Genomic DNA, 23798 nt, shown 5'->3' with positions numbered 1-23798 from the left:
AAATCTAGTTTAAAAATAATCATCAAATGTAATTGCCCGATCTTCAAATACACTAGACCACTGCGGCGAATGTTAAATGTTATACGTTAACAACACTTAACACAATATAAAATGTTTGCGCATGGTATCTTTCACTCGTCAGGAGCTCTCGTACTAAATCACCACGTCCTATCGGCTCGGGGAATTTATTTTTGAAAGCGACTATTTAAATACTAGTAACTTCGCGGTACAGTTGTTTTGTTATTTAATGCTAGCTATGAGTACAGATATACTACTGTGAGCTAACCGTGGAATATTAAAGAGAATAATTCGAAACGGTTTAGGGTTATATTTGATCGTCCTTTTTTATATATAACTCATTATTAATGTAATATTGTGTCAACAATTTTCAAAATGGACATCTATTGAAGTCAATCGACAAATACATAAAATCATTGATCTCCAAAAGCGGGTATTCTAGCAATTATATCTACAAAAAGAACGGAAGAATCTTCGAGCAAGCTACTATAAGCTAAAAACTAATTTTCAAAGGATAATAACGGTAGATCCTATCCTTTACATGCGAGTGATGAAATAACGCAAAAACGAGCGCTTGCACTATACCAAAATAAGTCAACATAATTATTATCATAATTCAAATAAATAGGTTTTTTATGTCAAATCCACTCGTAACTCACGTTGGTACCATGTAGAATGCAATTTACAATAAATTATGTAGATATTAATAAGTAAGGTTAAGGGTTGGCTATAATGGCGGAACCATTCATCGTTCGATAAATTGCTAGTGGAGACACATTGTAGCCAGATTACGTGCTTCAATATCCGGAATAAGCCGACGAGGCCTTGTACCTCTTACTGGAAGGAACTAAATATTTTCTAAATGAAATTTGCGAATGTGAATTATAAAGAGATGGAAGGGCTGGACCATTTTCATCTCAGTAATTTAAATGAATTGGATCCGCTAGTTATTTGTTTAACATTAGTGTTTTATGTGTGGAACAAATTTAATGAAGACTCAATACAGCACATCAATAAAAAATTACAGATAATGATTTGTTATAATTACAAGAATGTAAGACATTGAAATAAAATTATTTTACGGATTTTATCGTGCTTTTTATGTTATAAATTTTTTACCAACGTTTCGGAAACTGCAGCTTTTGTGGTCCCTCCTGTAATCATATAGTTTTATTTTAATATTAATAGATTTTTAGTTGTTGATTTTCTAGACATTGAAGCATATTGTAAACTAAATCTTAACAAGTGTGTTTTATCAATAATTGAATTGAGGCCTACTATAATTTTGAGTATAATTTCCAACCCCGGGCAAATCGCGAGTGACTTTTTGAATCTCAGAAGACTTATTATTTCCAGGTCTGGGTCCATTCCCAAAACTTGACAGCTTTTGACCAACTAGTTGAGAGTATATCAACCTTTTTTTTAGACATAGTATTTTTTAAAATTTATTTTTGCAAATAAGTTTCCAGAAAAATTAAAATTGCCAATCATTTATTTAATTAATAAAAATTGTAACTATTACAAATGTAAAATGGCTATGTGTATTAATACAGAACTTAACCTTGTATTTGTAAGGTAATATGTACATATTTTATCAAATAATCGCAAGGTAACGTAGCATGATAAGGAAATCTTAGTAATTTGCGAATTTAATACCAACATTTCTCAAAGAACAATGTCGTTTTTTCGTGGATTTTTCTGGAAGCCTATCAAATTCGTACAACAATAACGAATGATACATAATATAATGTTGTCATTAGACTTGTATTTTTTTGTTTGTCATAGGTATGATTTATTTCGTTTCATACACAGGAAAATTACTTTCTTGAGTATATTTATCAGATTATTCTTTTTTTTTACAAATTAATTTAGATATGTAAGTTACATGAAGTTCCAAGTATGAAGTTTGGTGCGTGTTCTTAATTTTATTGATTTTTATGTTTTATTGTAATGAAGCTATTTGGATTTATTATTGGATACAAAATTAAAGCTAACCGTACAATTTTACAGTTTTGTTGTTGTTGTTCAAAGTTAAACTCAAACATAAATACTAAAGGAATAATCTAAAATTGAAAATTTTTAGCCAAGCTGCCTCTTCTAAATACTAAAAATAAAATACGTAATTACATAAAGAAAGTCCTTTTTTTTTATTTTATTTTGGATTACCAACAATTGTTACATTAAAACATTTACAAAAGGATTATACAAATGTAAATCAAGCTAAATGCACAACCACACTAAGGTAATGACAGCATGCAATAAGGTGTGTCAATTTAGTATTAATTACCTTTCACAATCTAAAATTCAGTGAGAACTTATATTAAAACAAAACGGATCTTACTTAATTATATTTTCTAAATACTAATAACGAAATATGTAAAGAAAGAACATATGAAAATTGTTTCCCTTTCGATTTAGATATATCCACAAAAACGATCGTCTGCTACTAAATTGAATACCTTAAAGTCAACAATTTTAAGTCATTAGTTTAAGGTATATTTGCTATGATACCTAAATTGGCCGTTCATTGCAATTAACGGGCCCGAAAGGGACGAATCCAATAAACCAATTTTCTCGTTTGACAACACTTTGTCCCGAGTTCTGTAACAACAGTAAGGATGATCCGAATTTCTCTGAAAAAAAAAATGTTTCCGAGTAAACAATTTCTTTCCAGCTTTAATTTGAGGGACCGTATTTCGTTATTAAATAAGCAGCAATTTTCACGAATAGAGCGCCAGTTATAACGGAATGATTTGTTTATGTCGGTGTGGGATGTGTTTAAGCACACATAAAAAGAAATCTGGTTCGCTACTTAAGATTTCTGTAATAAATTAATAACGTGGATTTCAATAAAGTTAGCACCTTAAAATTCTTTATTAAAATCTAAACATTGCTCAAAGAATTCACAATATCGAATGGAATTACCAACTCTACAAATAGTAACAAGTTGCCAACATCGCTTCGGATAAACTCACCGAACAAATATTGTGGCAATCCGACGGATCTGTTTAACATTCGAACATTCGCTCCTTACCGATAACAGATTAACTCCAATATTGGCCGCGGAACGCGACATCACTGCAGATTTCGACTCACCGATACCAAACGCTTTATCCCCACTAAACACTATTAAGATCGCATAAATTTATTCAACGTGGATCGCTAATAAAACGGATAAACTTTCATTGTCGACAAAGTTGTGGCGTCATTACACGGTAACTGCTACCCTATATCTATGCACATACGTGTCTAATTCGATTACGGTCGACCCAAATCTGTGGTGTCAGTGCGAAATAAGATACGTAGTTGATCGACAGAAGTCACAGTGTACATTGTATTGGGGGGATCGGAGACCTCAAACTGTCAGCCTTGTTACTAAGTTGAATGGGCCGGCGGCTTAGCGCACAACGCAAACTGGTGCTTTGATCTTCATAACAGCTAATTAATTGGTTAAGGGAAGCTTAACCAAATGTATTGATGGGCCGGGCCTTGTTGCGGCGCTGTTTAACAACTTAAGGGTTTAAGATTGTTTTGTGATTACCTATCAGTGCAAGTTTTAATCGTAACTCGGCCAAGAGTTCAAAAGGCGAGCATCAAATGAATGTTTGTAAACATGAATGAAAATTATTTTCAAAAGAGATTAGCATCGGTTTACGACTTCAATGGGACGGAGAACATTTAAATAACCGCTGGCAGACGTGCCGTTTTTAAGTAAATTTACCACCGCAGTAAAGTTTAAATGTAGGGTAATACAATGAATTTAATTACAATAGTTGCAAAATACTTTTTAGAAAAACGAAGTCATCTAAGTTTTCTACAATCAACAACAAAAATTCACAAGACGCGGACACAGATTCTGGAACAGACTTCACATTTGAGTGAGGCAGAAGGTTTCATTACTCGTGCATTCAACGTTGAGACAGAGTGACCGAAACCTACAAACATGTCACTTCTAGTGAGAGATATAATTTTCGACGGCATTCGAGCCAGGACGCATGCTGCATGAATAACGTCAGTAAGTAAATAGCCCACAGGTAATTCTGGTATTCATGTCTCGATTCTACGCTCGCACAATTAGGGCTGCCGAGTGTCTGCAGGCGAACGCGCAAATGGCCCCGCAAATTTACTGTAACACATTTTAAATAGTGCACTTCTTTCAAATAAAGTTTTCAAATGCGAACGGGAAATTTTATATTTACATCGGTTAGTTTGGTTTTATATTAGAAATTATGTTGTTTTACCGACGTTATACAAAAGCTTACTTGCTTGTACGTTTACCAATAGATAAATCATGTTTTAACATTCCAAATTGGTTTGAATATCTACTATATAATTTACCTAAAGGATATAGAGAGTATATTATAAATATGAATTCCCAAAAATAGAGACATGTGTTTCCGACCTTGACCAGTCTAGTAGGTCTCAGCCCGCTGATCATTTTCAAGCGTTTATTTGAATAAAAATAACTGAATATTTAATACACTGTGCACACGTTCGGGATATTTCGGACAGGTGTTCAACTCGCAATGTCCTCGTAAAAAACAACTATATGGATTTATTATTTAAAGTGTCAGGGCTATTGTCGCTTGTTTGTTTTGGGACGGGTCGAATACAACAATTTTATTATTTTTAGTTTTGTATACACCGGAAATTAAAAACGCGTAACAGCGAAAATATATTTTGGTAGTAATGGTTGGTGTCAGTTGCAACTGTTCTATTGGCAAAAATAACATTGTTATTATTTGCGTTGTTTTTCCGCAGTCGTTTCCATTTGTAAATTGTAACACAATACATATATGTAATATATTTGCTGGTGGTAGGATATATTTTATATCCGCCCAGATAACGATCAACGTACACAATGTGTTAAAGCCCGCAATAGTGCCCACTTAAGTGAGTCGCGTTCCGAGATCAGCCTGTGCATATCCGGTTCCGACGGGCCTGCATAATTTTGTCAATTGTCGAGGGGTAATCATCTCTCGTCAGTCGACATTCTATTGGACCCCACTCCACTTACTATTAGGTGTAGTAGCGTCACATACAGAAAATTACCGTAATTGTTATTAATATAGTGGAATGCGACGTCGGTTTAGTTATACTCTGGATATTATTCGTGTTTTTCAGTTACTTTATTCCATAGTCGGGTTTCCGGTTTTTAAAACAAAATGCTGTAAAACTATGTGTAAATCTTTTTTCGTTTAACACATAAAAATCAACCAAGAATTGAGAAACTCCTTCTATTTTGAAATCGGTTGAAAATATATACGTTATAACCATTCACAATAAAGAAGTCACACGTCAAAATCAACCCTCTAGGACCGATGCTAAAGTGGAACCTAAAACAGAGACATACCTACATATATAGCGTGTTGAAATCATTCCGCGTCTTCGCTTCGCCGTAGTCGGGTAAAGAAATTCTACATTTTTATATATTTTTTAGAAATATGTTACACGTACAATGAAAAATAATCAAAATGTAATAACACAAATAGTAGTAGTAGGATCGTACAACAGCACAGAAAATATATTCTTTTTAACCGACTTTAAAAAAGGAGGTTCTCAATTCGACTGTATTTTTTTTTATAATATAATTTAAAAATAACCTTATTGTTTTGTGCATGAATCCATTTCAAATTATAAAGATGATTGGTAAAGTTTCTCTTAGATTCCAAAGGAAAAGAAATATATTTGTTATAAGATAGTATATTTACATTGTAATGGTATAACAAAAACCTTCACCAAGAATTTACAAAATATTGTTCATGTTACAACTGAGTTAATATAGAATTTATCAAAGGCTATAATCTTTAGCAATAAATGAGCTGATAGAGTTATTAAGATAAACACATTGAATCGATAAGAAATGTACGGTTTCAAGTAAACATCTGAATACGTAATATCTTGTAAACAAAAAAACATTTAAAAACAAATTGTTCACACGCAACTGTGTACAACAATTCACAAATATTTACGTTTAATCAAAAGTTCAATTTACACAAATTAATTAAGTTTATCGGTTATGCGTGAAATTTAACGGGTAATTAACGTTTCTAAATAAAACCGTGTCCAGATTACGTTAAGCCCATGATAGTCTATTACCTAAGCAAACAATTGGCGTCGGCCGATAAGTAAGTTGCAAGCATGCGCGAAATCCCCACGCAAAGTGCGGGAATGGTCAGTTTTAGGGGTAAGTTTAAGCGTGAGCATCTTACTTATTAAACGGTTTTCGGTATAAGCGAATAATAATATGTCCACCTATCAGGCCTAAATTATTAGGAATTATGTGAATGAGCGTAGAACGAAATTTAGCGCTAAGATCTTGTATAAAAACCTTGAATGCCGGAGTTTATTTTTTGCCGAAACTCATGAATTATTTCATCAAAGTACCAGGTAATATTGTTAATAGAAGTTAATGCAAAAATAACCTTTATATGTGTATAAGAATTGTTCAGGATCGAAACTGCAGGCCCATGTTTTATAGCGGTCTCGTCATCCTTTTCGCCACGGAGACTATCGAAACTGTATTCAACTTAAAATATAGCTCAAATTAGCTTCTTTGTAATTCCGTATTGCAATAAATCAGTTTTGTGCCGGTACATAAATTCCGATAATAAACAGTAATTTGCTTTGTGCAATAATTGAAATTGCGTGTGAATGATTAATACGTCAAATAGCTATGCATTATTTCATAATACGACAATATTCCGATCCAAAGTTCTGAGAACTAATAAAGGCCGTTGCCTAGTAGTGGGTCGGTTTGGCACGGGACTTTTATATTATGTACGCCAATGTTAAAATTATAGTTTAAATTTCAGGTGGATTTTATTATCTTTACAAGATACAACTGCAATTAAATTACATTAAATAGGCGCCACGTGTGGTTGGATAATGGTAAACAAAAAATAAGAGATGCGAAAATGAACCATTTAAAGTAAAAAAGTCATTACTTTAGCTACAAAGTAACTGGGCACACTTGAAAATATATATATATATAAAATTCCAATTATATAATATTGGTGGGTGCTTCAATAAGCTGTCACAAGATTTCCGATCACCTTCTCGCCCATCATAAACTTACGGGTAAAATAAATGATATCAAATTGTCACACCAAAATCTTATAAATACAATCATGACATATGGTGACGTTGTATCACCTCTATATGATATCAAGGTGAAAATAAATAGTGCGGACGCAAGCAGTCGCATCTGTGTACATTACGAAGCGGGGTTTGCGGGGCGGCCGCGGATTTGAGTTTGTGTTGTAGTTGGGCTTACACGTGTGTTGTAAGCACTGTTCGCGGTATCAGTTGCTACTTGAACTTCGGATAACTGTTTACACGCTCGCGAATTTTGCTTATTTACTACTTAACGTACCTATACTTGTTAAATTTAAGTGTTTAAGTTTTGTGGCACCATTAGAGTACACGATTGTATTAAACATTATTATGATCAGAATATAGTTACATGTCGTGTCAAAACTAGGAAAATGGCAAAATGCCAGTATCCATAATCTTATTAAAACTATGACAGGTTACGGAGGTTGCCAGAATGAAACACAAAATTTGAAAAGTACATTTTGTGACGGTTGTTAATGAACTCTAGTTGTTAAAGGTGAGTTGATTAGGACTGAGGCAAAGCAACTGTCACTGATAGTAAATATACAAAAAATATATATATTGACAACTCACAAGTCTTATGTAATATGTCAGTGCAGTAGGCCTTAATGTCATTAGGTTATATTCCGTTGCATAACACCAATATCTGATTTAATGCTAAAGGTAAAACACTTTATACACAAAGTATGAAAGTAGAATACATAAAAATATCATAAATGGTTGTAAACTAAAATAATAAATAAAGTATTGGAAGTCAAGTCTAACGACATATATCGGAGAGAAAATATATCAGCATCAAAATGCTTTAGGATACGTCGCAACACAACATTAGAAGTGACTATAAAAGTGTATTTGTAATATTTTTCATTAAAAGTATACTGTTGAAATAAGAAGCTTCGTTACCTTTATGGGTAAACATAATAATACAGTGGAGTTAACTATCTTAAGTGGCAGATCCGGATTTCAATTCCTAGTGTAGTTTAAACCTTATTAAAGTTTTCCTAAGACTGTATTTCTCGGAAAAACTATGTTAACATAGAATAATTAGTTTAAAAATGTCTCTACTACTTTACAATACACCAACCAGTGAATACCTATCAAAAATAACAAACATAAATAATTCTAAAAATAATCCAGAGCTACACACAATTAGACAACTCTGACCCACAATCACGAAAAAACGACAGAAAAAAACAAACAAAAACGGTGCCGAAAGGTAAAATCAATAATTTTGATGTTCGGTCACCCTTTATCGCGGCGTTTTATCGTTGTCTGCCCGAGCTTTGGTTCCGTGACGATAACACGCTACTGATTAGTGATAACGTGAAAAACCGAGGGAAAACTTAACGAATTTAATTTATTAGAAACATAATTTGCGCATGTTACAGCTGGTTACATTCAATGTGTAAAATTTTATGTATCTCGATTACGACTTCGGTTTGCTGTAATCAACATTTCTCTTTGATTACTTTTCGATAATTTCAGAAAACCACACGTTTACTAATTGCGTTTGTTTATTTTTTTATTTAGAGATCAATTTGAGTGTAATTAGTAAGACGTAATTTGCAATCTGATCACTTTGCTCAGCTTTTCAATCAAGAAAATTAGTACGTTTTTATTCAAAGTAAAATATTTTTAACCAATATCGTAATGTGCCTTAATTTACAAATAACATAAATTTCTTATCAAAATAACGAGACTATTTAAAATATAATTACTCGTATTTTCGAAAATAATAAAGGTGAAGATAGACGCTGTTTTATAGTATTTAATTAATATATTCGTACACAGCAATATTTTTTAAATACCAACAAAAATGTGGAATGTAGAAGAAGTAAAACATTAATGTGCAGTAAGAATTTCTAATAATACGTAAATGACAATATGATGCTACGATGAGTTAAAATTTTCACAAATTCTACATAAAATTATAAAAACATGTAATAATTAACAAATATTTCGTTGATAAACGGTTTCTCAATGAATACTAAATGACTGTAAGAGACGATAATTTAATGAATGACATTAAGACATTGTAAAAACTATGAGTTGAGTAATGGACGCTAGCAAACCAGAATTATGCATCAATGTAACCTTTGAGCAAAAATTACCTTTTAAGGGGTAACTTTATGACATCGTATTTTTGTTTTCTTCTTATAAATATTTATTCAGTGACGGCAGCTGATAATGCAATATTTATTGGTAATTAAAAACTAGTAGTGTATAAAACAAGGTAAAACAATATTACAATGAAGCTCAGACACATTGTAAAGTTTGTCTAATGGAAATAATGATGTTAAGTAAATGATTTGGAAGTTCTTACTGATAACCTTAGTTTTATCAAACCAAGCGATGTATTAACTTAGGTGCAACTTTGGGCATGACCGATCGTCAAATAATCGTGAAGTCGGAACACGCGATGCGAAAATTAGCCTTGAATTGTTTTGAGAACAAGTTGCCAAGTTTTTTATCATTTTCTACATGTAGAATGATACAATTTTTACGTAATGTGGATGAGTCAGAAAATTTAATAGCTTTTTTGTATGTATAAAATGTTCGTCATTTGTAGCAATTGTTCGAAGAACTATGAAGGTAATTTTAATAATACTTACCATTATGTTATATGATAATATTTTAATTAAACTAAAACTATTATAATACCCAGTAGAGATTAGGGACATTGACTTTGATGATCTATGTTCTAGCTTCCCTGAATCTTTGAGGGTGATTTTGCTTCACAATTCTTGAATAACTTTAAAATTGTGACACTAGTAGTGGCCTTTCACATAAAGCGAGCCATAACACGACCAAACTTTAACTAGATCGCAATACGTTAGCAGGTACGGTGGCAAGTCCTACGTCGCTGGAACCAGTCGGCTGTCAATAAATCCATCCGCACTCGCAACATGCTAAAGTTAGCAGATAAAAACTTTGTTCGTCCCAACTCGGGTTCGATTACATAAGACGCGCAAACTTCCTCTATTACCCCTACTTAAGTGTACAAATTTAGGCGCCCCCTATTTAAACACTGTTTCCAAATACCTACTACGTAATTTAACCGGAGTGCGGTTCGCGCCCGAACATATGGGGCTGAGAGTAGAGCGGGATTGTGAAACGAAATAAATCTCGGACCGCGGAGCCGAGCGATTTATAAGCAACCGGTGATTTGTAAGAAACCCACCGGGAGAGACACGAATTTGATTACAAAGGAAAATGGGCTTGAAATTTTGCAATTGTAATGTTTAATAATAAATTCTTTTGCACAAAGGTGTCTTTGTAGCCGCAATGTTGCGGAAAAATTACATTGTCATTTCCGAGTTTGTTTATACAAATCTTTAATGTGATGATTCCGATGTAAAGCCATGTGTAAACATTGTAGTTTAATAATACAAGTCATAAGATTGAGCAAACAACAAGCAATCAAATCAGACAAAAATATAAAAAAATATATTAATTCAAAAATAAGTAACAAACATCGAATAAAAGTGTCTTGGATAATTATTATTTATTTATACATGAAACGTGTAAAGTTTGGAGTGGCGTCGTCCCCACGCTCCCCGCGCCCCGTAGGTGGTAGGTAGAGTCCACGCCGCAACACTGTCATCATTTAAGCCGCACATTAGTGAAACTTGCGTCGTTTGAACCGGCACCTGGGACGCGCCGCGACACACTACTCGATATTTTACTACCGGAATAAACTACACGGCAAATGTAAATTTTGTACACGGATGACTATATATTGCCAGCTCGGATTTCACGGATATTTTTCATTTCGTTTTCTTCAAGGAAATGTTGCCCCTTTCAAGCCTACGTGTAGCCATTTGTAAACACAAACTCGTAAATAAATATTGACTTCGAACTTTTTATTATCTTTTCCGGAATTAGATTCCTAAATGACATATAGAAGAATATTTTACTGTTGAAATAATAATTGAAAAAAAAAATAAGAAAATGATAAAACAATACAAAGATAATAAAATTTATCCAAAGCAATAGTTGAAAATTACTAACGTAATACAAGTTCATCTAATAAAACAAGCTTTTAATACGGACTGTAACAATGGACTTGCATTTACATATTTACTGTGAAAGGTGTAAATTAAATGTAGATCGGAGGCATTATGAATACGGGTGTCCTAGGTCCCGGCTAGAACAGCGGGTATCAACAGTAGAATTTAGACACCTAAGTAGTATCGATTCTAGCACTACCTGAGACCTTAAGGGTTTTCTAAAAGCTTTTCTGTTTATACAACTCCGTTCACAGCTTTCGCGTATAATCACAAACGTATGTAGCCCGTCTAGATTCTTGTCTATTCAAATGCTATTGTTATATATATATAGCATGTACATATAAGTATTTACATCATTCATGAATCAGTTTCGAATTGTGATATTTAAAATAGCAGTTTGTTTTACATCTTTGCTTTGAATGTTAGAATAAATTTTATGATATGAATTAAAATTTATAATTAAGTTAGTGTTAATAGAGAAAGATAAAAAAATAAACGAAAATAAAAACAAATCTGCTACTTACGCAGTCGAAAATGAACGAAATCTACTTGAACTTTCTCTAACAACATCCACGTACCTGGAAACAATGAAACAAATTGTTAGTTGATAACTTCTATAGACATCTTAATAATTGGTATTCATATTCCTAATAAGCTGAATTAAAATATCTACGTATTTAAAAAATAGCAACAAATTAATATGAGGACTATTTCCCATCAATAATCTAGTTGAAAAATGAGCAATAATATTATATGATATTTTCCTATTAAGTACATAAAAATAATGAAAAGGAAATTTAATTAGTGTTATTCAAAAAGAGAAACAACATTCCAAATTCAAACGATAGCTACGTTCGGAAACAAACCAATAGCCGCGCTGGGGAACCACGAGCGCGCCAGTTAATCGCCGCCAACTAGTGGGTAATCCTTTCGAGTGGTGTGCATATAACGACTGCATTCCGACCCGCGCGCGTTCCGAACGCACAGCATAGAGTGAAATTGCGGCACTCGGCCGGCTCAAAGCGATGACGGGGCCGTATCATTGCATGATGTGCATCAGTAGCTAGTGGTTGCGTGTGTGAGTGACTCGTTTCACCGCCTCATACTACGCGGTGAATGCGCACTGTTGTTAGTTGGTATTTTTTTTAGTCAAACACAATCAATTATTTTGTTCGCAGGATAGGTTGACTATTATACGGATATTAGCTCACTTTTATTATATAGAGAAAAGACGTAAATTTGGGTTAAGATCTATTTAGATTAGAGTTTAATACATAAAAATATTTAACTTATTAAAATGTCCAATGATTATTTTACAACTGTGCACGCAAAATTTAAAATATTTAATACAAAGCATGAAATTTTAATTCCAAAATTTCTAAAGTTATATGCAAAAGCAAAATACCGACTATGTAAGTGACTCTCAAATTCCTCCTTAAACGAAATGGCGCGTGCAATTCTCAAGTTATACCAAGTTTGGCAGCCGTCTTAAAGAAAGCGCGTAGAACGGGCAAATAGCCGGTTACTAGGCACCAAACTGACTTGGAGTTTTAAAACCATTAAAATAGTAAGTAAATGCAGCATCCAGAGATGTACTGAATGGAAGGCAGAGAGCTGCGCCGGCGCCGCGTGCATTGCCCTCGCGCGCCCCGCGCTTCCCGCCGCGCCATGCTACAAACGCGACTGACTGCATTCCGCCGCGCTTCCTGACCAGGGCAAGTGCACGCCATTACGCTACAAGTACGTACCCCGTCGCCCACGCCGCGCACCCCCGCCATACCCGCTACACCCGCCTAGCTCACCGCTCGACATCAAGCCCTCACACAAAGAACACGCGAAAACATCTCATTTCGGCACAACAGCGTAATTCAATAAAAATGTCTGATCAATGGTATGCTCTTTTGATGTGTAGCGACGGGAAGCCTTTGCTCCTTTTAAAATAATCATAAAATTTAATATTATGTAGAAAAATAAGGGGAACTCTGCCTTTCAGTTCGCTCCTGTTTCGTGTAAGCCCTTTGTTAATCTAATGCATTAAGTTTATTAGATTGTCCTTACATCATCTTATTCTTTTAAAAATCTACCTGTATTTTATTCGCAGCTGGTTGTGACAAACATTACGACACGAATTTGCAGACCAAAATTGCTGCGACACTGTAACATTTGTAATTTGTGAAATGTTTGAGCTTAAAAATCTGGCCGCATCAAATAAAAGTGTGTAATTAAAACTGGAAGCGGGAGCTAACAAACGTAGATGCCGATCGCGGAGTCAAAGCGGTCATAGGTTACGGTTTATGTGCAAGATATAAATCAACCCCAGCAGATGGAGGCAAAGCAAAAAGTATGGAAACACCGGCTAATAGCCAGCGTGCTGAAAGCGTTTTCCGTGAGGCTTTTAAGCGCTTATCTTGGCGCTGATAGTCGCCGCCGGACGTTGAAGGCTGCGACGACAATTTGCTTGCATTAGGGCACAGTCGGTCTCGCGTCACTCTGTAAATACTTTTTAGGTGTATTTAATAGGTACAGTTAGTTATTACGAGTGTATTTCGCGCATTTACTGCACTATTGATTTGCAATGCAGTCAGCTATGAAGTTGGAACAGATTCAGTTACGCGTAGTTCGGAATGTTACAGAGCTCCAGTTAGTTCAGCTCAACTGAGTATTAAATTGTTTTTAGAAACAATCAGCGTAGGTATACAGTTTACGGTTTTTAGTAACAATGTGTAATTTTTTAGTACCGGTTCGAAACATTTAGAGCGAGAATCACTACCCGTTTTTTTAAATACTCGATGAGCATGGTATTTTGATTAATTAAATCTCCAATCGTAACGAGATGTTTTAAGCAACACTTTTTATGTTTTAGTACATAATATGTGTGTAGATAGTTTGTGTGAACGCAAACGTACTTAGTAGAATAATAGTATGAAACGCAATGTTGTACTAATCCGTTAATTGGTTTGGTGTGTAAAGATTATAAAATGTTTGGGAGCACACACGAGCGGGGAGCCCGCGCTGGCCGTAGTCCGCGGCCGCATGTTTGTTTTTCGCGGCTATTTCTGGACAAGCTTGCGCCGCCATTGTTCCATGAGTTATAGCTGCGCTAGGTAAAACAACAAAACTATCGCGATTTAACGCGAGAAAATGAAAGTAAAAACATCGTATAAAACTAATATTTTACTTGTCCGACGATTTATATGAAATTTTTAAGTCTTTCTCAAGTGCTGTATTCCGCTCACTGGCTCAACGGCCGAGATAACTGGCGATCTCATATTTCTTTTATCCTTCCGACACCACCGCTATTACTAGTCGCACCTTTTTTCATTCATAAAATGACTGGAATATTTACACAACTTGTAATATTATCTTAATCACAAATTCATGCATTTAATGGATAAAGGAAATGTCTATTTCAGGCTTAATTTATTATCCGAAATCCAAAGAAGAAAATATAATAAGTTGTATAAATCCTATAGTTACATTTGTTTACAATTTGCTAAATGTAGTTAATTGATTATATTCACTAGAAACTAGTAAATAATAACAATGTAGGAACACATTACCAATACACACATCGGTAAATTCGGCCGGTACTGAACTCTGTGCGCCCAGTTCCTTGGTATTACAATAGTTTCCATATCGGGGATCGTTATTGCTCCAACATAAACCAATATTTCCGTTAATGGTCGATCATTTGAATGTTTGCGAACGTTTTTCCCAGATATCATGAATATCACAGGTTTCAAAATGAGATTTGTAGCCCGGCATCAAATACAAATATTGGATTTTACTGCAAGTCACAATGGCTCGAATGCTAACAAAATGATGGAACTAAGTGCTAAAAGGCAAATGCGATATTGCGTGAGAATAACAATAAAAACATTACATATGTTGCACCTAGAATCATAATATCTGTAATACGACAAAAATAAATACAATAACATTTTTGAAAAAAGCTTTAGTCTTACTCTTGTTGTATGAATTAAGAATTGATGTTTAAGTCATGTACATAATGTCAATTAGTAAACGAATATAAAAGTACTTAGTATTGGCCATTGCACTAAATGGTGATTAAAACGATGGACGATTTTGGACCGTTCCCCCTATAAATCGGCATCGTGGATCCAATACGACGCAATCAAAAAAAGCATTTCAATTCGTACACATGGGACTAGGCTCTTAGCGCGATGCACTTATGGGGACTCTGATCGGCAAAACATTTTATGCTTTGTTCCTCTTTGTATTTCTGATAGTATTTTTGGCTTTGTTACTACTAATATATAGACTGTGAGATATTCTTTACTGAATTTTATAAATCACTTATATATATCGTATGTAAATATTCATTTTTATAATCATTTTATTTTATGTATTTTCTGTTTATCATTCTTTGAAAACTCGACCCTTATTTCAAAACTGGAAACTTGTACAAAACATAAATAGCACTCTAAATTCTAGTAAATTCTTGCAGCTTGTTTTCCAAAATTAAAAATTTTGATTTTTAGTATCTGTTCAACACTTCTGAATAAATGTCATATAAATGTATAAGCCAACTACATACAAAAGTCTTTTTTTTTTTTTTTTTTTTTTTTTTTTACGTAGTTAAATCGTCAGTTGACTATCTCCCGCCTTGGGATGGGCGGGAGGGCGTGTCAGACTTTTAACGACTAAGAAACAACGGTGTTCCATCCTTGCCTATGTGCCTAGTCCAAGATCCGGTGGCATTGAGACCTAGGCAGGCACCGGCCCTAAAGGGCCCCGCAAATTACTCTGACACTCTTCGAGGCGCGCGTGGAACACTACGCCGAACACACGGGCCGTTGGGGTGTTTCGGGCGACGGGCTACCCAATGCTCGTCACCCGACGGTCCGCGCCTACGGAGACGATCCTCAGCAGACGTTCGACGCCCGCGTCTTGTGCGTCTGCCGTGGCGGATGGGACGTTGGGCGCTTTGGCGCCGTATCCGCTCCACCACCTCCTTTGCGAGCATCACGTCTCGCAGAAGGAGGTGACTGCGACCCTCTCTCGCCCCGGAGCATGGCTTCTACCAGGCCCCGACGCGAGAGGTCTCCGCCACCGATGGCCGTTGAGAGAACACGGCGGGCTCAGCCCAAGCTGGGCACACCTCCACCGTATGCTCCACCGTGTCCTCCGGCCGATCCGCACAGTAAAACACGCGGGCGTATCCTCCACCCGGATCCGATACAGGTACCTGCCGAAGCAGCCGTGACCGGTCAGTACCTGCGTCGTCCGGAATGAGAGGACGCCGTGACGTCTCGTCAGCCACACCTCGAAGAGGGGACTTACCGCCGCTATCGTGGCGTGCCCAACATACAAAAGTCTCACTTCATCTATGCTCCTAGATAAATGGTAACGAATGACTACTACCTATTTTAGCTGTTACGATAATTATCAAATAAAATATAGTAGAAACTTGTGAAACAAGCCCTTAGACTACTTCTAACCTCAGTTACTAAACCTACTGATAAGTAACTTTTATATTTTAAGTCAGAGCAGTATCCGAAGGATCTTTCCGCTTGTTTGGCGAGTTTGTACCTTTACTTCGTGGCTAAGAGTTTTTAAAACTCTCTCCCCATAGGAATATTGTACAGACGATGTCTAGTTCAGAGTATAACTTACTTCATTACTTGCGAGTTAGTATTGTCTTCAGTTGAAGTTATGACTTTTATAGCTATTTGTCGAATCAGTATCTATAGTATATATAGGCGAATTTACAATAACTTTCTTAAATTTGAGAAAATAAAAAACATTTGCTTAAATATTTTTTTTGATGCTAGCTTATAATGATAGCCACACCGACGCATTACGTTTCACCAAGACTTAATTAATATACGTGAGCACCTTAAGTATAACTAATACTTTCAAATAAAATTAAACGCTTTATGTTCTATTCGCTACAAACGTTACAATACAATCGTTGATAAAAAAATGTAAAAGTTAATTAATACAGCGCAAAAAGGTAAGTAATAATAAGTATTTTGAGGTAATAAGTGAGTAAAGCACCCGCTGTCAGTTTTCCATGGCTTCCTATCTCTTTTATCTAGTCTTTCATAAGAGAATTATGAAATTCAGAATATTAAACCTACAAGGGAGGCGTAACAAAGCCATCAGAAATATTTTTTGTTGGTAACGCAAAAGAAAGGTTAAAAGTTAATAAGCTTATGTACAATCTGCCTTCTTTACGCTGACCTGTACCATTTTTTCTCATTACCTGCATCATAAAGAAGCAATTTTCCACTCTTTTCCCTCTGTGACGTATTTTTTGTAGACACAATAATGGGTCTAGCTTGATCCTTAAGTCTATTGTTACAGAGTCAGAGACAATTGTTAAACAAAAAAGGAAAATTTAAAAAGTGTTCCATACTTTGAAAGAGAATTTAAAAATCAAGTTCCATTTTTATTGTGTCGAATATGACTTCGGTAAAGCTCCTTAAGGTTCCATGGGAGAAGTCTTTATACTTTCTTGTAGCATTATAATCACAACCGACAGCACAAAAGAGTAAAAATTTTTTTTTATTTAGACGACAAACATAATTAGGTACAGTAAATAAAACGTGGAGAATGAATAATAGAGGTACTGTAAAATATTATAACAAAGAATGAGTGCATACGTTACACTTATTTACATGTATCATAAAACTTGTAACAACTCTTTCGCGGTTACAATATTATACTATCAAAAAGCAGTCAATAAAATAGCTAACGTAGTAAGCAAAGCGCAATAACACAAATCCTTAAACGAAAAGGCAAAGGCAAAAAACATTGTAGAAACAACCCGTACTTATCGCATTTCCCTTCGCAACAAAACATGAGCGCGATCGAGTTTTCTTTGGCAAAAACAAACAAATTATAACTATTAACGCGGCGGGTTGAATCTTGCCCGATATTAATATTTCCAACGAGGAACGGACGGGTTTTATTCAGCGAAATTGCAGTTAGAAAGATCCTATTAATGAACGTCCCCGAGTCCTTTGTCCGGTGCCGGAGCATTTCCTGCACAATCGCCGTGACACCAAGTAATTAGGAAGAAAAATTCGTTACTCCCAACTCTAGTACAGTATTTCAGTGCGGTGATATATTTTTATAAGACACTGACGAGTAGTTTAACATGAGTTTTGTTTGAGTTATAGTTGCAGGACTGAAGTGCCGGGTAAGGCTAAATGCTCAGCTTTAATAGACTTTTTGGATGGTTATATGTATCGCGTAGTGACGGGATAAATTATTTTATAAAAAGTTTACTTGTAAAGTTATAACAAAGTATAAAAAAAAGTTTTAAAAGTACTTACTATTAAAAAAAAAATGCTTTTTCATTGCTTTTAATAGATATAACAAGACGTGTAGAAAAAGCTTTATCATATAGTAAGATCATATAGAGTGTTTTGAAAGAAGAATATAACAAACACCAATTTCTTTGGTTTTTAATTAAATAAATATTAATACTATATTTTATATACTAGTTTGTCACCTAATTGTCGCGGATGGATGTGAGGTTGACGTATTTTACATTTAAATACTTATATTATTATGTTTTGTGTTTTCAATTCTTTGTTCACTCCCGCGTCAATTATATAATTAATGTTTTTATTTCTTTCTTTCTTTTTATCAATACGAATCATAGCAATATCACAAACTGTTCAGTCAATAAACTTAATATTCTCAACTTGTTAAAATTGCTTTTTAATGAATCATCTTATGTCAATGTGTTTAAGATTTAAAATAATCTTTATCATTTAGAATAACATCTAGCGTGTTACTCGACGTGTTAATACGCTACAGATATTTACTTCTTCAGCATGCTTGGGTCGACTCAACCACATTTGATAAAAATCTCCAGGAAAGCGATATGAAATAGTTACTTGTCCTTAACTTTTTAAAACAACGCACTCATAATTCTTCTAAGTTTGTTATATTTATGGGTATATGATCTTACATTACTTGCGTTATGTTATATGAATGGTTGAAATAGTTTTACAATGAGCACTGCGAAGGAATACGAGATAAGACAGATGAAGCCTGTTTAAAAGGAATGAAATTATAATACCCTAATTCTTTTTTTATCCTTCATTGTAAGAACTAAGTTGTTAGCAATAAATTAAAATGTAGTCTATAAGACTAACAAGCAATATTATTCTAACTTAATTTTCTAGGTTTTAAGTTTATTACAACTAAGAATAATGTTTTAGGTACTTTCTTAGAGTCTAGTACTATAAAAACACTTTGTTCGTGTGTTATTGCACTAATACTTTTATTTGTTAAAATGAAACTAATTTGCGTATTTTATCTCGCTTTTTTATATTATAAGTTTCTCCCGAAATTATTCGTTTTTAAAATTTGTTTAATTATATAATATAGTAGTAGTATATAATATAGTAGTAGTAGTAGATATTATACTTTTGATTTTTCGGACGACCAACACCTCAGCCGCCCTGTCTCCCCGTGGTCATGAAAGCCGCAGTCTCCAAAACTTCGCATCGGGAGATAAATATAATATAAAATTCGAATAATAGTTTTATTTCAATGTTTAACATTCGCGTAAACATAAGAAAACATTACTATTATTTGTTCGCTTTAATTATGCTCTACATTTTACATTACTAGTTCAAAAGGTTTAATTCTTTTAAGCCATGACACAAGGTAAGTGTTATACTTAAAGAAGCTAGAATGCCTCAATGTTCACATGTTCTCAAAGTCAAAATGTTCCCCAAATTCATTACAAATAATTAAAGATTTATAAATAAGTTGTACTAAAGATACCTACTGCATTGATGATAAGAAAATGTTAATCCGAGTCTGTAAGTTGTAATCGTAGTAATATTAAAACAACTACTTGGAACATTTTAACTTAATCATATTAGCTTTTCTTTGATATCAAGATAACTCCACTTTACTTTGATTAAGCGTAACGTAATTTAATTAAATGTAAATTAAATTGCTCTTAAATTATTTATTTATATCTTGATTATTTAACTTCTAAATACAGTTTCAAAATGTCAGGTGATGCGTTTTTAAATAATTATATATTATAGTTTATCGATGTGCGGCATAAATTTGCTAGAATTAAAATATAGCATACAAATTTTCGAGTTCCCACAAATTACATCGATGTCAAAAAATTTAATAATCTAAAACATTATCTCGGTATTACCATTACATAATATTATATCTACAATACACAAGCTTTACGATAAATATTATTATTGAAATTACAGTATTGATGAAGTATTGTTTAAGTCGATGATAATCATTTTGAGTGGAGCGTGTATTTTAAATGTGATATTAATTCCATTTTGCACCTTGCGACTAACATTCAAACTTGTATTTCGTTATTTTTTATTTAAATATATTTGCCATATATTTTTTCAATTCAAAATTCATTCGACGAGATACATCTCATTTTTAAATGCTTAATTAAATAAGAGATTCAGCTTATCATATTCAAAACTGAGGCCCCTTAATATCAACAAAGTAGTAAAAAAACAAATGTAATTAACTGACCAAAAACCCATCATACTATTCTTAGACAAATACCACTGAAACTATACTCTTTCGCAATATGAATCTCTGGTGTATTAAAAGTAATTTTAATTTTACACGCCCTAATGCCACTACTACTGCTCTAAGAGAATTCGTCGCAGAGACAATATCACACTTTCAGTCAGAAACACACTCACGCACACGCACTAATTCGCACTAAACTCCAATATGAAAATTAGAAATACAAAACCAGGATTTATAGGGATTTTTTTTTTATTGGTGAATGATTTAGCCATGATGCAGGAGGTAAAGACGTGTTCTTGTTACATTTATTAACACAATATTTAAATGACCTCGAATACCTAGTTCAATTATCACTTCGAAGTACAATAAAATCCGGATTAATGTCACAAAAAGTCAGATGTAAAGATGTACGTATAACAAAGAAGTATGTACAAATAGTGTGGAGGCTAGTTTTTTACCGTCGACAGTCGACACTTGAATCTACGTTCCGGTTTGTTGTCGGCACGATGACCCTGTATTATTTATGGATTGGCGTAAAGCGTGGGCGGCAGCGGTAATGCAAGAAACTTACGATTCTTTAACTGTTCGGATATTTAGTATTTAGTTTTAACTGTTTCGGATATTCAATAGTTTTAACACTTGATTTTATACAACATAATATGATTTGTTCACTAAATCTTAACATGGTTGTTAATTAATTTCCGCTTTTTAGCGCGTTTAGTTATATCGTGTTTTTTTGTTTTCGTTCTTATTTAACTAGAGCTTTGTCTTGCTTTCTCTAGCACCTATGCCGTATTTTATAAGAATATTTTTATAAAGTAGGGACGGTGGGTGAACAGTAGTGATAGATTATTTCAAAGCTGCGTTATCACACCGCGATGATGCCTGGCGAATGCTTAAGTTCACCTTGAATTATGGGAAAATAGAAAATATAATACACTTATGGAAATTTTCAGTTATTATCATAATTGATGTCCAATTTATTCAACAGTATAAAAAAGAAACCAATGGTACATTTTATTTATTATGAGACTCCTTTAGGTACGAATGGATACATATAACATAGAAGTATGTACTAATAATGTGTAGGCTAGTTTATTTAAATTAAAAATATGTACAACAAAGGAACCGGTTTGATTAATTTACATATTACTTACACCGATTTTATTCCATTAATATTTCTAAAGCAGTAGAAATAAAAATATTTTATCTAAAAAAAAACAATATATTTACTGACGCCCCCAATCACATCATGGGATGAAATACACACGGCGGAAAGTGGGTGCACTAGTTGTGCCTCTGCTCACCTCCTCAGGGATAAAAGGCATGACTGGGTGTGTGTATATATTTATACTCTGAGATACCGTTTCCTGGGTCGATATTCATAATAAAAAAATATTCTTAATCACATATAAAATATTTTTAGGAGTTCTAGGTCCTACGGGTGTATTTAGCCAATCGCTAATCGCTCGGCTCCGACACCGTGTAATTATACAAATTTTCTCGACACTCATGGTGACGCAACGGGGCCCCTCGCAACGTACACGCTTTTTATACGTGCCCATAAAATGACCAGTCGTACTTTTGGAAAGAATTTTTATAATGTGCACTCGGACCACGTGTGTTCTATCCGTGAGATTTGGACGATCTTCACGCTGTGGAGCGAATTAACTATGAGTTTGTCACACGCTTCTGTGTTTATAATAATAAGTATTGTTGATTTTCCACAAGACTGCATTTAAGCCGATATACAAAGTTCATTAAGATTTTGAAGTTTTTTAAAAGGGGAACTTTAATATCCGTATTTTTATTTGAGTAAGCTATGAGACTAGTTCACACATGGAAATATGTCCAGAAACGACTTAACGCAATTAGTGTATTGTTATATTATAGTTCGCTATCATCTTTACCTTTATTATTTAAAGTTGAAAACGTTTTTCTTGACAAACTGGCTTTTTTAATTAATTAGGTTTTAAAATTATAAAAAACCTTTCCAAATTCGTATCCAAATATTTATATCTTACAGGTATATATCAATAAATTTTCTAGATGGTTATAATAGGAAAATCACACTCTAGAAATAAACGAAGTGAAAATTTTAGATTAATATAAAAATGAAGTATGAAACTACTCTCATCGTTTTAATACAGTTTATTAGAACGAAGGTTTTAACGAAGGCGGCGGCACGCACGCGCCGCACAAAAAGTAAAACAAATCCGCCCACTGACGTCGCCCGCCCTAAAAGTAAATAGTAGTTACCTATTTAATTTTCACTTCGTTTAAAAACTGACTGTTTTTGTTCTAGATGAAGTTTAAACAGTTTTCTGCGACCGCCGCTTAACTGTAGCCTGCGGGGCAATCAACATTCCTTACACGGCATCGTTGCATTTTCATTTGCGAAACGTGTGTAAATGGTTAATTAATTTCAAAACCATTGCCAGCAGTCGGTAACGCTGTTGGCATGCAATCTAATAATTTGTTGAAAAACAACTAGAAAATGAGCTGTCCAGGAGAAAACGCTCCGATCACAGCGTTAAATCACATCACTTCACGCGACAGAATTTCTGAATCACTAATATATTGTTCTATTGGAAATAATACGCTCATTAGATGTATAAATGCAATTAGGCGCATAGTTGTGTGTAGTGAATACCGTTTCGCGCGGTCGCACTAACTCTAGCAACTTTCGAACTAAATTGTGGTGAAACTGATATAATAGCGTGTGCGCCAACCACGCGATGCTAAAGTACTTTTTGCATATGTGTGCAGATATAAGGCGGACTGCTCATTGGCGACTATCGCGTGTGCGAATAGTTGCTCACTTTTTTGATTACTGAAGTGATCTGTTACATGAATTATATATAGTACATCTGTAATCGTATGTTTTTATTTGCTCAATTAGGCGGATTCATATAAATATAACACAAGCAATGTCGAGGTCTTGTCTTTCAGATACATTTTATAAATCGCATTCACGTACAAGGCGAATAATTAATGTAAGCATGTGGCTAGGTACACGATAGTGTACCGCCGGCCTATTTCTCCATGCGAGCGAGCAAGCGACCAAGCGAACAGACGCCACTAACCTAACAGCTACACATTCTTTAGCACGTTTACTTCCTGCACTGTCAATGTTTT

At 34.3% G+C, this 23798-nt stretch overlaps 1 protein-coding gene across 10 annotated transcripts in view; it reads right to left on the bottom strand.

Annotated features, from left to right (window-relative positions):
* LOC115450613 (polypyrimidine tract-binding protein 1) overlaps window positions 1-23798 on the bottom strand; it is a 431449-nt gene that overhangs the window by 145157 nt on the left and 262494 nt on the right. Inside the window, exon 1 of one of the 10 annotated variants that reach the window (XM_037443027.1) lies at window positions 11669-11697. The exons of the other annotated variants lie outside the window; for them this stretch is intronic. The gene's annotated coding sequence lies outside the window, so the exon portion shown is untranslated. Of the gene's footprint in view, window positions 1-11668; window positions 11698-23798 lie in introns of those variants that run through there. 10 annotated transcript variants of the gene reach the window in all.

The sequence above is a fragment of the Manduca sexta genome, chromosome 26, assembly GCF_014839805.1.
Source record: "Manduca sexta isolate Smith_Timp_Sample1 chromosome 26, JHU_Msex_v1.0, whole genome shotgun sequence".
NCBI classification, from domain to species: Eukaryota; Metazoa; Arthropoda; class Insecta; order Lepidoptera; family Sphingidae; genus Manduca; species Manduca sexta.
The sequence above is the reverse complement of the archived record's forward strand: the minus strand, read 5'-3'. Positions and strand labels throughout refer to the sequence as shown.